The sequence below is a fragment of the Artibeus jamaicensis genome, unplaced genomic scaffold (assembly GCF_021234435.1).
Source record: "Artibeus jamaicensis isolate MK-2021 breed Jamaican fruit bat unplaced genomic scaffold, CSHL_Jam_final contig_482, whole genome shotgun sequence".
Taxonomy (NCBI): domain Eukaryota; kingdom Metazoa; phylum Chordata; class Mammalia; order Chiroptera; family Phyllostomidae; genus Artibeus; species Artibeus jamaicensis.
Genome location: NW_026521857.1, coordinates 6022062 through 6037661, shown reverse-complemented (window position 1 = coordinate 6037661; position 15600 = coordinate 6022062). Strand labels below are relative to the sequence as shown.

Sequence of the window (15600 nt, the reverse complement as noted above, 5' to 3'; positions counted from 1 at the left end):
CTATACACATAATTGAATGTCAGTTTCATACCAACCTTCTGAGGCAGGTGTTTGTCTCATTTCACTGCTGACGAATTTAAGAGTCAAGCCAATAACCTCCCCAAAGTTATAGAGCTGGATGGTGCTAGGATTAACTCAGTTTAGATTCAAAACCTGTTGTGTGTGTGTGTGTGTATTTTTCCCTCCCTCTTCCCTCCCTTCCTTTTTTTCTTCTGATATCTGGATATACCACTTCCAAGGTAGCACATTTATTTTGATATTTAAAGAGAAGGAGAGCATATTTAAGCCAGAGGTAACCCTAATTATGGAGTTGCAGGTATCAGTGAATTGCTAGAGGACAGGTAATCTTAAAACCATAGCATATTGGAAATGGGCTCCTTAAAGGTATGAGGGGTACCTAAATGCTAAAAAGTATCCTTCTTACCTACTTCCTTTCTTTTACTTAATCTTAGCTGGCTGGCTTCTATTTTCAGCACAGGGCATTCCTTTGCCGTCCCTAAGAGATATGTCCTTTCCTGGTTTCCTAATAAAACTGATGTTAGGAGCCCAGGTATTTTACTTCCATCCTTCTCCCTCACAGTGGATTTGGCAGCACTACTTTTAGTAATGTGCTTTCCTTTAATTGAAAGTAGTTTTATGCTAGTTTTTTTCAGGGGGGCAGCAATGCCCTCAAACTCGAAAGACAGTCATCTCAAAGAAACATCTTCGTGCACCGATGCGTAATTGTGACCAGCAAAGGTGTGGTCCACACACGCCCAGCTGGGCTGAGGGGCGTGGGTGAGCACGTCCGTCTTATTACCTTGGAGACAGTCGCGCTGACGAAGTTCCCTTACAAAGCCCAAAGGAATTTTCCTCCTTCCACCGGAGGTGTTTATAACTTCTAATTTGCTCACCGTGCCTCTTGTAGAAAGAGTAGGATCTCAGCCACTGGCAGGCTGCCAGGGAGCTGCTGTGGGCTCACGTCCCAGAGCTGTGGCGCTCCCCTGTGGGTGCTGGGATGCAGATGGAGGGGGTGGGGCGTGCAGGTCAGAGCTGCAGCCAGCAGTTCCTCCTCCGCTAGGAGCCCTGGGGGTGTGGCCATAGGCTGGGGGACAGCCAATCAAGGAGCGGGAAGGCGGGCCGCGTGGCAGTGGAGGCCGAAGGGGAGCTGAGATGAACGTGTGGGTGGGTGGTCCAGCTTGTAGGAACCGCTCCTTTGCAAGATCTTATAATAAATGTTTAGCGTCTTTGTACTTTGTGCATGACAGAGTGGCTGAAGATTCGTCCTGAAATCTGTTTTGCTTTGGGAAAGAGCTTGCCTTTGTGCCGCTTTGGTATTTCATGCAACCTCCACCTGGTGCTTTGGGCATGGAAGTAGGTTCTGACCTCATTTCCCATAGGAGTTTAAAAGGATAGGAGGAGGGCTAGTTAGTCCCTCATGAAACACTCACAGCGAAGCACAGTATTCTGAAAAGATAATCTAGTTGCTGAGTAAAAAGCCAGACACACATTAATATAACATTAGAATATAAAGGCATTTTAAATGAAAGTTTTTTGCCGTCATGGAACGTGGCTATATTTTAACATGATCTGTACATATCAGTGCTACAAAGGGATCCTTTAAAATGTGATGATTGAATGATTTTGTTGATCTTGAACACCGTTATATAATCTGGGGCTTCATGTGAGGTTACAGACACACTTTTTTTCCCATCATATTTTTGGGCACCCAGCACCAGATACTAAGTATCAAAATAGGGTTTCTTTGTTTACCACACTCTTAGAAAATAAACAGGTTTGGGTGAGCTTTCTTTACCAACAAGGAAAGGCTTACTCTCTTAACATTGCCTGGCTAGGTTCCAGTTTACTGGATTGAAAAGAGAAGTTACCACCAGTGTGATTAAAATAAAGCACCTTAGCTCTGCTTAATTAAAACAGTGTGAGAATCTAATAAGGAGCCTTAAACCTCATGATAGACACCAAAAAACCCCAGATAGGTACTTAAAAGGCACTATCGCATATATTTGTTTGTTTTACTTTTGAATCCCATTGGTTTTCGGAGACAGTCATTATAGGGAAAGGCCTCTGATTGATTCTTCCTTGTCCCCTCACTGCCTGCCTTTCAGACAAAGAGCTTACTTGCTAGGGTTCACAAGTAAGAAAGAGACCAGAATGGAGAAAGAATGTGAAAAGACAGTCAGGATAATTTGAAATTCATATAGTAGTTACTACTACTAATAATAATAAATGGCTCTGGGGAAGAAAGTCAGGGCTGTCAACAGTATTGGCCCAGACTGTGTTCACAGACTGTTTTCCTAGTCTCAGTTCATATCAGTTAAAGAAGGAATACATGCATATACCTCAGTGTCTGCTGTGGTGTTCTTTGCCCCTTCTCATGCTTTTTCTCTGCTAACTCTACACTCAGACTCTTAGATACATGTGGGGAAAAGATGGAGAACTGGCTGATTTTGAGCTCAAACTTTGAGCCAGGACCCAAGTGAAATAGTCTCAAGCTCTGATCTTAGTCTTTCAGAGAGGGAAGAAGCCTTTTCTTTCCTCTAGGCCTAAGCCTGTGAATACCTCATTACAAAGGTTTTTATATCTTGCTATTCTAAAATAAAGGCTAATAAGGCTTTTCTCTGTTGCAGTTATCTATTTTTCCATTTCTAATATTGAAAGAAAGAAAGAACCCTCTTGATTTGCTATAGTTTTATGTGTATTAAATTTATGCATGACTTCCTGTTTTAAGTGGGCAGCTTTAATGTATTTTTAGAGCGTTCTTTGACTCTTTTGAGAGCCACCTTGCTTAAGAATGGAATGATTAGGAAATGAAGCCATGTGGAGCCTTCAAATTATTTATCCTTAGTCCAATCTAAGTTATTAGTTAGTGCCACATTGGAAGGTGGAAAAGAACATATCTCAGGAAGTAGCTTTCATTTGTAAAGTAAGGAACAGAGATAAACTCACCAATGTGAGAGAGAGGTGGAAGACACTTATTTCTTCCTGGATATTCATAATTTGAGCCTATACAAAAAAACCCCACCACCTTTAGGTCAGTTATATTTCTTTCTTGATTTTAAAATGGTTTAATAGTTTAAAATGATTGGGTGGACTGTTGGTAGGAGTTTAGCTTGGCATAGCTATTTTGGGAAATAATTTGGCAGTTTTATGTAAGAGTGAATGTTCATGTACCCTGTGACCCCACCAAGCACCCCAGAGAAACTTTGCTTATCTGTATTATTTCTAATTGAAACAACATTGCTTCTAATAAGAAAAGTAACACCAGAAGGTAAAAAAAATTAAATCCATCAGTAGAAGAATATTGGGGGGTGGAAATCACACCAGGGAATATTATACAGCCATGGAAAATGAACTACCATTACTTGGAACAACATAGTTAAATTTCTTTTTAAAAGATTTTATTTATTTTTAGAGGGAGGGAAAAGGGAGGGAGAGAAACATCATTGTGTGAGCAATACACTGATCAGTTGCCAACGTGGAATAAGATAGAAGACACAGAAGCCCTCTGTATTCTTAATCCATGTCCCTAACTGGAGACCTGGCCCACAACCCAGGCAGTGCCTGACTGGGAATCAAACTGGTGACCTTTTGGTTTGCAGTCCATCTCTCAGTCTACTGAACCACAGCAGCCAGGCAACATAGTTAAGTGTCAGAAACAGAACTGTGTGTGTGGGGCGGGGTGTGGGGGAACCCAGCCTTGGAAGACAACATAAGAGTATGATAGAATTATTTATCAAGTTCAAAATCAAGCATAGTTACATTACATATTTTAGAGAATAGCACATACAAAATTTAAGATTGTGGTTGACACTGGAGAAGAGCAGGGGGAGAGTTAAAGAAGTAGCACATGGGTGGGTACATCAGTACCAGTGATACCTTTAATAGGATGGCAGGTTTGTAGGTGTTTATTGTTATGCTTCATAGATTATATATGTAGGATGCATTCTTTTGTAGATTTCAAACTGTGCATACTACAAATACACTTTTTTGGATTTAAAAAAATTTTCAGTTTTACTGAAATATAAGTGTCATATAGCACTGTATAAACATATAGCAAGTTGAGGGTGTACAGCACAATGATTTGACGTCATATGTGATTAAATTTTTACCACAATAAGTTTAGTTAATATCCATCATCTCATGTAGATACAAAAAAGAAAAAAGAGAAAAAATTTTTTTCTTGCAATGAGAACTCAGGATTTACACTCTTACCATACAGCAGTACTCACTGTAGTCATCATGTTATAAATTACATTTAAAAAAGCAAATATATTTAGCTCTGGTTGGGTTGTTCAGTTGGTTGGAGCATGATCTCATGCATCAAAATGGTTGCGGGTTCCATTCCCTGTCAGAGCACATGCCTGATCCCTGGTCGGGCAAATACGGGTGCAGCCGATTCATGTTTCTCTCTCACGTTGATGTTTCTCTCTCTCTCTCTTTGTCTCTCAAATCAATTAACATAAGGGTAAAAAAAATCAAGTATTTTTAAGGTGATAATATAAGCCAGAATTTCCCCCTGTTGCTCCCATTTTCTACCTATTTCATATCATAGTCCCTTTTCTTTTTTTAAAATTTTATTTACTTAGTTTTCAAGTACAGTTTTCTGTCTATTTCTCCCATCCCAGCCCAACCTGCCCTGTGCTCCCCACCTCCCTCCCATTTCCACCCCCCTTAGTTCTCGTCCCTGTGTCCTTTATACTTGTTCCTCCAAATCCCTCCTCCTTTTTTTCCCCTTAAATTCCCTCCCCTCTCCCCTCTGGTCACTGTCCCCCTGTTCTCTATTTCAGTGTCTTTGTTTTTATTCTGCTTGCTTGTTTGTTTTGTTATTTAGCTTCCTGTTAAAGGTGAGATCATATGGTATTTGTCCTTCAATGCCTGGCCTATTTCACTCAGCATAATGCTTTCCAGTTCCATCCATGTTGTTGCAAAAGGTAGTAGCTCCTTCTTTCTCTCTGCTGCATAGAATTCCATTGTGTATATGTACCACAATTTTTTGATCCATTCATTTATTGATGGGCACCTAGGTTGCTTCCAGCTCTTGGCTATTGTAAATTGTGCTGCTATGAACATTGTGGTGCGTAGGTTCATAGTCCCTTTTCATTGTCCCAGTATCCTGATGCCACACAGGAGCGGTTGGAAGGTGTGGGCTGACTGGGAAATCCCGGGGGTCCTTTGTGTGGCTGAGGACACAGGGTGAGGCTGACAGCTGCAGTGTGGGATGAGAGAGAAGACAGAAGCCGTCTGTATTCCTAATCCCACTGAGTACCTAGAAAATAATAGGGCACGGAGAAGAGAGAACCATGAAGTAAGGCTTGGTGACCTCTTGGAAAATGCGTATTTATTGTCTCACCCATGACTAACAGTTTTGAATGTGGACAATCAGCTTGGATAGGTTATGATGAGAAACTTGTTCTTTTTCTGCCCGCTGTTCTTTTCCGGCCTTTTGAGTGAGGTAGGATTTGGCATGTGTTTGATGATGTGGTATGTTACTCAGCCAGGCAAGTTGTCACAAGCTCAAAGGTTTGGTTTTAAAAAATGAAAAGCGGATATGTGAGAAGTTGGTCCATGTGGGAATGAGAATTACAATAAAAGTGGAAAACGTCATCTGGCACTGGTGTGTGTTTCTTTGAGTGCTGAAGTCCTCTGCCGCTAAGATTCATTGTCGCTGAATTGCCGGCCAGGACTGGGAGGGAAGGACTCACCTCTCCCGGGAACCATCAGCTTATTCTTACGCAGCCAAATAGAATAACGTGTGACGTGCTGGTGTTGTGGAGGTCAAGTCTTGGTCTAGATTTCCATGAAATGAGTGTGTGAAGTCGATGCCTAATTCAGTGTTTGTCATGAGAACATCCAGAGGCCCTGTGTAGCTGGTATTTTTCAGACTAATTCTCAGATAGGAAAATGTACAGCATGTCTATTTTCTGAAATGGTTTCAACATCTTTTATGTAATGCTGATGCATCTGGAAGTGAAAATGCTAAGAGTTTCATTTCACTAAAAATGGAAATATTTTTTTACTTTAACCTTTAACTTTAGATCATAAGTAGTGGCATTTTCACCCTACTTTTAAGAGTGACATTTTCACCCTAGTTTTAAGAGCATCAAAGTGTGTGTATTCACTGACACATCGAAGCAATATTTACTGAGAATCTTTTATGTGCAAAGAACCGTGTAGGCTGTTATGGAAAAGCCAGAGACCTGGTAAGTGACCTTAAGGTCTTTCACAGTCTGCAGAGGGAAACACATTATTGCACAGCAGGACAAGTAGAATACACGTGGGAGAAAGCTGCAGGGGAAACGGCAGCTGAGCTGAGCCTTAAAGGAAGAGTAACGTTTGAATGAGCAGGAAGGACATCCCAGATTGAGGGATCAGCATAAATAAAGGGGAATTTGCCTCATATTTGTAAGATTTCACAACACAAACACAAATATCATGATAATGAGATCGTTAGTGAATTTAGGTAAAGTTATCTAAATAAATTAAGACTTTGGGACTAGATTTGTCCCACCTTTCTGCCTGAATTATGTTGCAGAGAACAATATATTTGCTGGTCAATGGTTGTGGCCAATGAATAGAATTACAATTCAGTTTAGAAGTAGTGAAATATTCTAGTGCTATAACAATTAGAAGTTAAGAATTTAGCATTTTTATAATATTTCCCCTCTATAACTCTAGTACTTCTCAGAACACAGTTAAGCTCCAGTTAGAAATCTGACTTGCTTTGGGTTTTATCACTTATCGGAGAGGTAATGGTGAATTGAAAACAGAAATGTCAAAATGCAGTGATGCTCGTGCCTTGTATTTCAGTAGCACACAGTATATGAAATACTTTTATAGTTATTATTTAAATCCATTCAGTGTGTTAAAAAGGGCAATATAGGACTGAATTATAAGTTTGCTTTGTAGAATGAATTACTGCCAGTTCATTCTGCTCCTCTGCAAACCAGTAGCATTTGCAAACAATTCATTCTTACATTATTTTTCTAAAAAATACTGTTGCATGATTGTCTTGCCCCTTTCTCCCTCTTTGCATAAGTCCATTTCATTAAATTCCAGCAAATCTAAATCAGAATAACATCTAATAGACTATGTGTGAAATGTGTTTGCTATTAATTCAAACACTTTATAGCATATTAATTAGACAAATACATATTACTTAAAATGTTATATTACTCTGTCCAGTAGTTAAAATAAATGAATATGTATCTCTATCTTGTTTTTTTCCAACAAAAGAGAGTTTATAGTAAGTAAATATTTATGGCACTTGAATGATGATATTTGGTGTTTCCATCAGTTAGATTTTATAATTTTTTAAACAAATACATTTTCTCTGGTAATGCTTTATACCTCTACACATCTATGGAAGATTACTGAAACAATAATTTCTCCTTCAGCTGTGGTGAATAAGGCTCTCCTCTGTCATTGGTTTGCTGAGTGCCTCTTTGTCCATTTTAAGGCTTTACAGAGATACTCATGCTAAGTAATATTTCAGTAGGGAAACTTGGCAAATAGAACTGTTAAATTTGAAGCATGAATTATAAATTCAACGTGGTTGCTCTAACGATGATGTTGACAATGACAATAATCATACAATTAATATTCATAGGTACTTACGGTATGTTGGGCTCTGTGCTAACATTTTCATTATGTATCGTTTAATTTTCCCAATGACTCTGTGAGGTGGGTGTCATTCCCATTTCGCAGCTCACTTTATAATGTTGTGCTTCGTAACATTCAATACTAATTAAAATGTACTGTGTATTTTAAATAGTCAACTGTGGAACTTTGCACATAGGAAACATATACATATGATATATATATTCTTCTTTTGTTTATTCAACACATATTCATTGATCTATGTCCGAGGCTGCTACCCAAAACTCTGACGATAGTTTGATGAGGCAACACCCCTCCTTTGCCTTTCAGGGACGTACAGTGCATTGGGAGAGATGGACTTGCTTGAGATACAAGTACAAGAAAATATAATAATTGCTTTTCTAGGGATAAGTTCAGAGTGTTGTATATAAATGGCAGAAGAGGACCTGAGCTTCCTAGGGGGTATTTGAGAGGCCTTTGCAGAAAAGCAGCCCTCACTCAGAGTCTTGGAGAATGGGTTTGAGTGTGAAGAGATGATGTGCAGAGGGAACAGAATAGACCAGGGTGTGGAGGTGAGTGGAGGTGAGTGGGAGCAAGGCTGGGGGGTGGAGGAGCTACGGTGGTTCAGAGGTGCCGAGTGTCCAGTGCAGCTGGAGGTGTGGCCTGGCTGGCTGGGGTCAGGTCACAAGGAGCCTGGCGTGCTGTTCAAAGGAGTGCAGACCGTGTACTCTATGTTAAAAAGCCATGAGCAGGTTAATTCAACAAACACTAATTAAATTATGATGAGGGTTGTTCTTCCCTCCCTTCCTCCCTCCATTCCTTTCCCATTTATTCATTTAAAAGATTTTTTATTGAGTGCCTATAATGTGCCAAGCATTGTGTTGAATATTGAGGATTAAAGGGTGAATAAGAGCACACACATCCTGCTTTCTAAGAGCTGAGTTAGTAGTGGGGAAATGTGCATTAATCAGAGAATCTAACAAAAATGTAAAATCACAAAGGTCACCAGTGTAACACAGAACATGATTGTAGAAAAGCATGTAATCGGATGTGGAGTGACCTGGCCAGAGAGGTCAGGAAGACTCCTAGGAGAATAGCACTGAGCTGAGAGCTGAAGGAGAAAATGGTCCACAGTCATTTGGTGAAGAAGGTGGGTGATTTTGGGAGAAGTCTTAGCAGTGAGGCCTAGGCGAACATGCGCCCCCAGGCCTGAGGGGCCGTGCCATGTTGAGAAGCTGTGCCCAGTGGAGAGCTGTGCTAATCAAAGGGTGTGGCATGCACAGAGGCACAGACGCACACTCAGAATAGTGCACATCAATACCTACGTGTGTATGGGCATACAGAAGGGAGTCAGTAGATGCCCCATAAATAACTGTTGGTATCTTAATGTGCTCTTATCTATTTTGTGCCGCAGTGATTCTAAGACTTATGTATGTGGACTTTGTAAATTGGTAAACAAACACATCTTGTTTATGATATACAAGTATATGATAATGGATGGGAATTTCTCTTTATTTTTGTATCTTAAATTAGGGATTCACATACACCTCTTGATTTTATTATCTGCCTTCTTCCTAGTAAAATTTAGCCATTTAGGTAGGACCTGGATTTTAGGTTTTTCCTTAAACCTGATATGTTTTTTTCCCTAATCTCAGATATGAGATTAGTCAACATTTTTAATTCACTAAAGTAACTATAAATTTATTCTTAATTGTAACATGAATACACTGATTTCAGTTTGGCTTAGGGAATTAAAATTAAAGGACAGTCAAATCCAAAAAGAGCAATGCTGACTTAGGTGATGTCTCAGCTCTGGGGGAAAACAACATGGTATTGATATGATGTTTAACATTGTTATGATGAATACAGAAGTGTTGATAACAAGGTCAGTTTTGGAGAGATGGTACAGTATTGGTCTCAGTGAATGATACAATACAATACAGCTCAAATCCTGGCTTCAACATCTATTAGCTCTCTCTTTGTTGTTGTTGTTAATAAGAGTGTGATGGAATAGAGTAATGTGTATAAAGTATTAGCACAGTGCCAAGAACAAAATAAGCGTTCAATAAATGTTAGTGATGATCTTGAATATCAACAATGTGCTCCACCTGAGTCATCAACAGAGGCATGTACCATTTTGAAAGTGAAAGTCAGGCTGTTATAATGAATACATGTACTGAATTGGCTTAACTTTGTGGCTAGAAGGAATCTTAGAGAGCATCAATTTCGGTAATGTTCCTGAAATTTCCTAGAGAAGAACTATTTTTTATTTCTCTGAAGCTTTGTAATCGTCAGGGAGGAAGGAAGGGAAGGAACAGGCTCGTTTTGATGGTGACATCTCTAAGGTCAGAAACCCTGTTACCCTTGGAAATGTGTGTGTGTGTGTGTGTGTGTGTGTGTGTGAGAGAGAGAGAGAGAGAGAGAGAGAGAGAGAGAGAGAGGTATTATAGCAGTGTGCTTTCTTCCTCTGACTTCAGTTAATGTGGATGGAGGCCACGGCAAGCTGCCTCACTCAGTGGGAATATTGTTTTTATAATTACAGGTCTAGGCATTTTACGTTGAGTTTTCTACCACCGCCCTTTCTACTCAAGCAAAGTCCGTGTGAAAAGATCTGCTGGGAAGGAGCTGACTGCTTCTGTCTCTCCATTGTGATGAAAGCACATGGTACAGGTAAATAGCTTTAAAATCTTTAGCCAAAAATAACTATCCTTTAATTGTAAAGTCCCCAAGATAATGGTGGGGATGTGTACATTACATACCTATTCTCCTACATACACACACACACACACACACACACACACACACACACACACGCCAAAACACAACATAAGCATTTGTAGATTTACTTATTCTCTATCTACTTATTCTTTCTGTGTCTTTTATGAAAGTGGAACCCCTTATTTGTGATAAAGAAAATAACTTCTGTTTATGTTGAGATCACTGATTAAGGTGGATGACAAGCCCTTGCTTGATAAGAAAGGGATGATGCCGATGATGGTGTTTATAAATTCATCCAGAAGGACTACCATCAGGTTGTGTAAGGAACAATATAACATATTCTGTCACCTTTCATCTAACATTTTTGTCCTGCTGAGCGTAATAATGAACATCTTTTCATAGCAACATATTTATCTGCACCATTATTTTTAATGATTGCATAGTATACTGTTGCATTCATATCCTGAAATACATTTAATTGATCCCCTCCAGTTGGACATTTAATTTGATTCTGGGGTTTGTTTGTTTTGGTTTTTTTTTGCTCTTATGCTACCAAGAGTGTTTCTATAGTTTTATATTAGTTGCCATTATTCATGCTTCCTTAAAGTACTTCCTTAGCAGTAAATTATTGATTTTAGGAGTTTTCAAGTTTTAAAACTTTTGCTACTTGTTGCCAAATTACTTTCTAATAAAGTCATACCAGTTTATATTTCCAGAGGCAGTGTATGAGAGTACCTACTTATTACAGTTTTCCAGTGCAGAGAATTTTGAAAGAACAATGTAATTGTCAATTGATTTTGTGAGATGGCATCTCCGTGGTTATTGTTTATTTATTTTTTGCAGGGGAGGGCATTTATTTGTGTATAATGGTTTTTTTAAGAACCTTCCTGCTGTAGATAGTAGCATGCATGAAACTTACCAGTTTTTGACATTTGACAAATAGTACTAAACCAAGAAGGTATGAAAGGGTTCTAGGAAATTTTAAGATTTTCCCCCTTTATGGACATGTATTTTAAGACAACCATGAGATCACTGGGTAGGAATGCTTTTTTTGCTGGAAAACATAGTTTTTCTTTCTTTGATAAGAATAAAAAGGTATTTAATAAATAGCCCTGTATTTAACTAAACATGGGTCTGAAGTAGTACTGCTTGTTAGTTAAAGTATGTGGATATGTGTATACATGTATGTACACATAGACATGTGTATACCTATACACACATATATATGTATACACACATACACACAGAACATTGGGAGCATGATTAGACATAATCGTGGTGGCACCATATTAATCAGAGTCTGTAGATCACATTAGAAGATGGCAGGGCTCCTGACTGCCTGCGTTCAGATTCCAGCTCTGCTGTTTTGTTGAGGTGTGATGTCAGACAAGTTAATGTTCCCTCTTGATGTCTAAGTTTATACAATTTATATAATCCTCATATCAATTTCATAGAAAATTGTTATAAATCCTATTTTGAAAGATGATCTGATGATCAGAGAAAAGGGTCATTAGAGAAGCAAAAAAAAAAAAAGAAAGCAAAGTATGATTCTCACTATAGTTTAATCCCAATTACATTTTTCCCCTTCTTCTTTGTTTTCATCCTCCTGTTATCCAAGAAAGTTTAATATATATCCTGATTTCTTTAATGTGGATTATTGGTGAAATTTTAGTCCCGGAGAAACTGCCTGACTAAAGTCTGCAAGTCAGAGACCCATTTATCCCAGTTGTCATCTGCTGGGACCCTCAGAGCAGCCGCCCTGCGAGAGCAGAACCTGATCACAACCCCGCTGTCTTGCTCCCGAGGTCCAGCCGGTGCCTGGGGTCAGGCAAGCTTTCTGACCTCTCTAGCTGCATGTGGAGAGTCTAACCGTCTCCCTACATGAGCTGCCCTACTAGCCTCATCTCCTTTCCCCGTTACTGAAGGAGCTTCCTTTCGTTGAATAAGTGAAAGAGAGAATAGAATGAGAGACCCCAGTCTTTTAGGAAGCGTATGCTTTATCCTACATAAACAAAAGGGGAAAATAATGGTGGGGTTTTAAGTCCCTTCACCAAGAGCTGCATCGTAAGGTCAAAAAGTAGAAGGAAAAAGGGCCACAGAATGACTTGGTATTAAGGAGACAAACACAAGATGACTTATCTGACTTCAGCTAATGCTCTTTACTGGACATGCTGCACTTCTTATGTACGTAGGTGCTGCATTCATTTCCAGTTTAATTTGAGCAGCTCCATATTTTCCAAAACAGGAGGAACACCTGAATTCCTTATTAACCAGTTGAGCTTAAGAATTCCTCTTTAATGGGTCATAAATATTCTCTTAGTGATTGTGAGGATGAATAAGAAAATAAACTTGTATTTACCCACATACATATGTTATTTGAACAAAAGTAATAATTTCATAACAGGAGACATGACAACAAATGTGTCAGCCAATATAGGTCAGCAAAGGAGTTCGTAATGTTCTGCCAAACTCCGGCGAGGCAGCCCCTGAGTGTAGTAGAAAGGCCAAACGTCACGGTAGTGAGAATGCTAATAACACTACCATATGGAACATTTGGTATTTGGAAAGCACTTAGATTCCTCCTCAAGTACAGAATCAATAGGGACTCAAACAGAGAGGAAGAAATGGTTCTCTCACTGCAAATCACTGGCTAGTGTGCAGAAATGCAGACACGTTGATCAGCAAAGGCTTACCAGGATGAATTTCTCTGGGGAGGCTGAGTGGGGATAGTTCGGCATATTTCACTGTGTTGTGGTGTAGGACCTTTGGTTTAGCGGGTTTTGGTGGTCTCTGTAATAGAACCATTTTTTTGCAATGGTGTAGGAAACCTCTCTGCAAGATCAGGCCAAATCAGTGTTGCAAACTTAACTCATTGAGTCCCCATCGAGTCCCATGGGCCTTCAGGGTGCCTAGGGACTTTGCCAGTACAGTGTGAAAGCAGAGCTTCACAGAGCTTCTGAATTGTAAGAAACTGAGATAATGTCTTTAACTTCTAATCTCATTCAGCCACTCATCACTCATTTGTTTATTTAGCAAATACTTCTGTTGGGGGCTACTATGTGCTGGAACAGTTCTAAGCATTGGAAGCATGCAACAGAACAAGGCAAACACAAGTCCTGTCCTGATGGTGTTTGCATTTTTTAAGGGAGGCATAGTCGGCAGCATCCTAACGTGGTTGGGGTGGACAGGAGGGCTGAATGGGACCATTCTGAAAGGAAGCAAGAAGATCATTGAGAACGTAAGTGTAGGTGTAAACCTTAGACAGGCTTAACCTATGTGCACAAGGAGATATGCAGAAGCCTGTTTGCTGCAGATTTTTTGAAATAGTAAAGTTTGATCTCTAAATATTCATCAGTAGTAGAATGAATAAATAAATCATGGATATGTTATGTAGATGTTAAATCAGCTAGACGACATGTCCAGTTGCAAAAAGAAAGTTTTAGAAACACTCATCCAGATGATGCCATCTATGTAGATAAACATATAATATTTAAAAAATTTTGTATTGTTATTCTGTTACAGTTGTCCCAGTTTTCCCCCCTTCGCCCAGTGGTCAGTGCCCACACTGTCCAGTCAGTTATTTTAAATACAATCCTTTGTACAGTGTACTTTTGTCTGATGTTATACCAAGATAATATTCTGTCAGGCCTGTCCACATAGGCCTGTTTCTCCATATTTGACAATACTGCATTCTTTTGAAAAAATATATTGCTTAATGTATTATTTTTATGAATTGAATGTGTCGCCCTAAAGCTCACGTTGCAATTCTAGCCCTCAGTGGGCTGGTACGAGCAGACAGGGTTTGGGGAAGAGACCTCGGGGAGCTGCTCCCCTTGCTCCGCCACGTGAGGACAGGAGCAAACGGCCCTCGGAAAGTGAGCCCTCGCCAGCGGCTGCATCTGCTGGCTTCTTGATCTTGGATTTTCCAGCCTTTAGAATCGCGAGAAATAAATGTTTGTTGTTCAAGTCACCTAGTTTACGGTAGTTTTGTTACAGCAATTTGAATGGACTAAAACACACACACACACATATATATATTTAAAGAATAATAATGTTATGACACCACTTACCACCAAGGTTAAAAGAAAGAAAAAAATAAAAGTAAGCAAGAGCGTCTCTAAGATGAGAAGCTGGAGAAACCAGTGGAGAAAGACCTACTGATCTGGGAGGCACCAGGCAGAGAAAGCCAGAGAGAGGATAGCCAGGGCCCGGCGGTGGGGTTGCGACCGTTGACAGCAGAACCACATAGGAAAATAAAGACGGTGAGGAGAGCAGACAACTATAAAACTTTGCTTGAATGTACAATTGTCAAGGCCATTAAAAATCATGCAGCTATTGATCTTTCAGTTTAGGCCATCTACATTATGAATGCTATTGACAATCCATATTTTAGGAAATTGGGACGGGTATGTTTTACTCTGCAACTGGGAAGGTATGTTAGACAGAAGAGTGGGTGGCTCTGACAGATGGTGCTCCTTGCTTTTCCAGCCACCACCTGGAGGAAGGAGGGGGTGGGGGCTCCAGCAGAGCATGTTTACTTACTGTAGCTCTGGCACACGGCATCCCATTCCTTACCTGGCCCACCATCGTTCACGCCGGAGAGGGAGGTTAATGATAGAATTACTTCTAACTTTTGTGTACAAGCGTAGGTAACACTATTTAGTTAACTGAGCTCAGGTTGAAATTCCGGATCAGAATAGTCTGTCTAGTTGTCACATCTTGGCCTCTTTAGTATTTGGTGTCCTTTCACTCAGCTTGTTTGTGGGATTGTGGTTCATTTTACCTTCCTCTATCCAATCTTGGGTGCTTTTAGTGGTCTCTTAAATAACAAAATCCACTCAGAGGTTTCTTTTATGTCCTTTGAGCTTCAACACGGGTTTGGTAAAGGCTACATTTTTTGGCTTTCGATTTACTGTCATTTGCTTTTCCTCTCTTTTGTCCTTCCCTACTCAACTGCTTTCTTCTGGGGCTCAGCCCTCTAGTCTGTGCTTTATGTAATGCTTTTCCTCTCTTTGGTCAGTCTGGCTTAGTTGTCCCTCCCACTCCCAAATCCAACCCACCCAATCACAAACACACTCTGCATTCTGGGATTTGTAGTGCACATTTCCATGGTGAAGAAAACCTGATTGATGCTCCTTAAGTATTCAAAATAGCGATCTTTTCAAATATCATCTTTCAACACAAATATGTTCTTCCCTTTTCCACTCCAGTACGTTCAGTCTGAAAGTAACCTCTGTAATTCCATTCGTAGCCAGTTTGGGGGAAGGTGTTATTTTGAGACACACG

The 15600-nt window shown here is 39.9% G+C and overlaps 1 protein-coding gene across 8 annotated transcripts in view; it reads left to right on the top strand.

Annotated features, from left to right (window-relative positions):
• The window catches only part of ATXN1 (ataxin 1), a 386007-nt gene that overhangs the window by 130578 nt on the left and 239829 nt on the right, over positions 1 to 15600 (top strand). For all 8 annotated transcript variants that reach the window (XM_053668262.1, XM_053668256.1, XM_053668255.1 and 5 more), the window contains one exon: positions 10139 to 10266. The gene's annotated coding sequence lies outside the window, so the exon portion shown is untranslated. The remainder of the gene's footprint in view (positions 1 to 10138; positions 10267 to 15600) is intronic.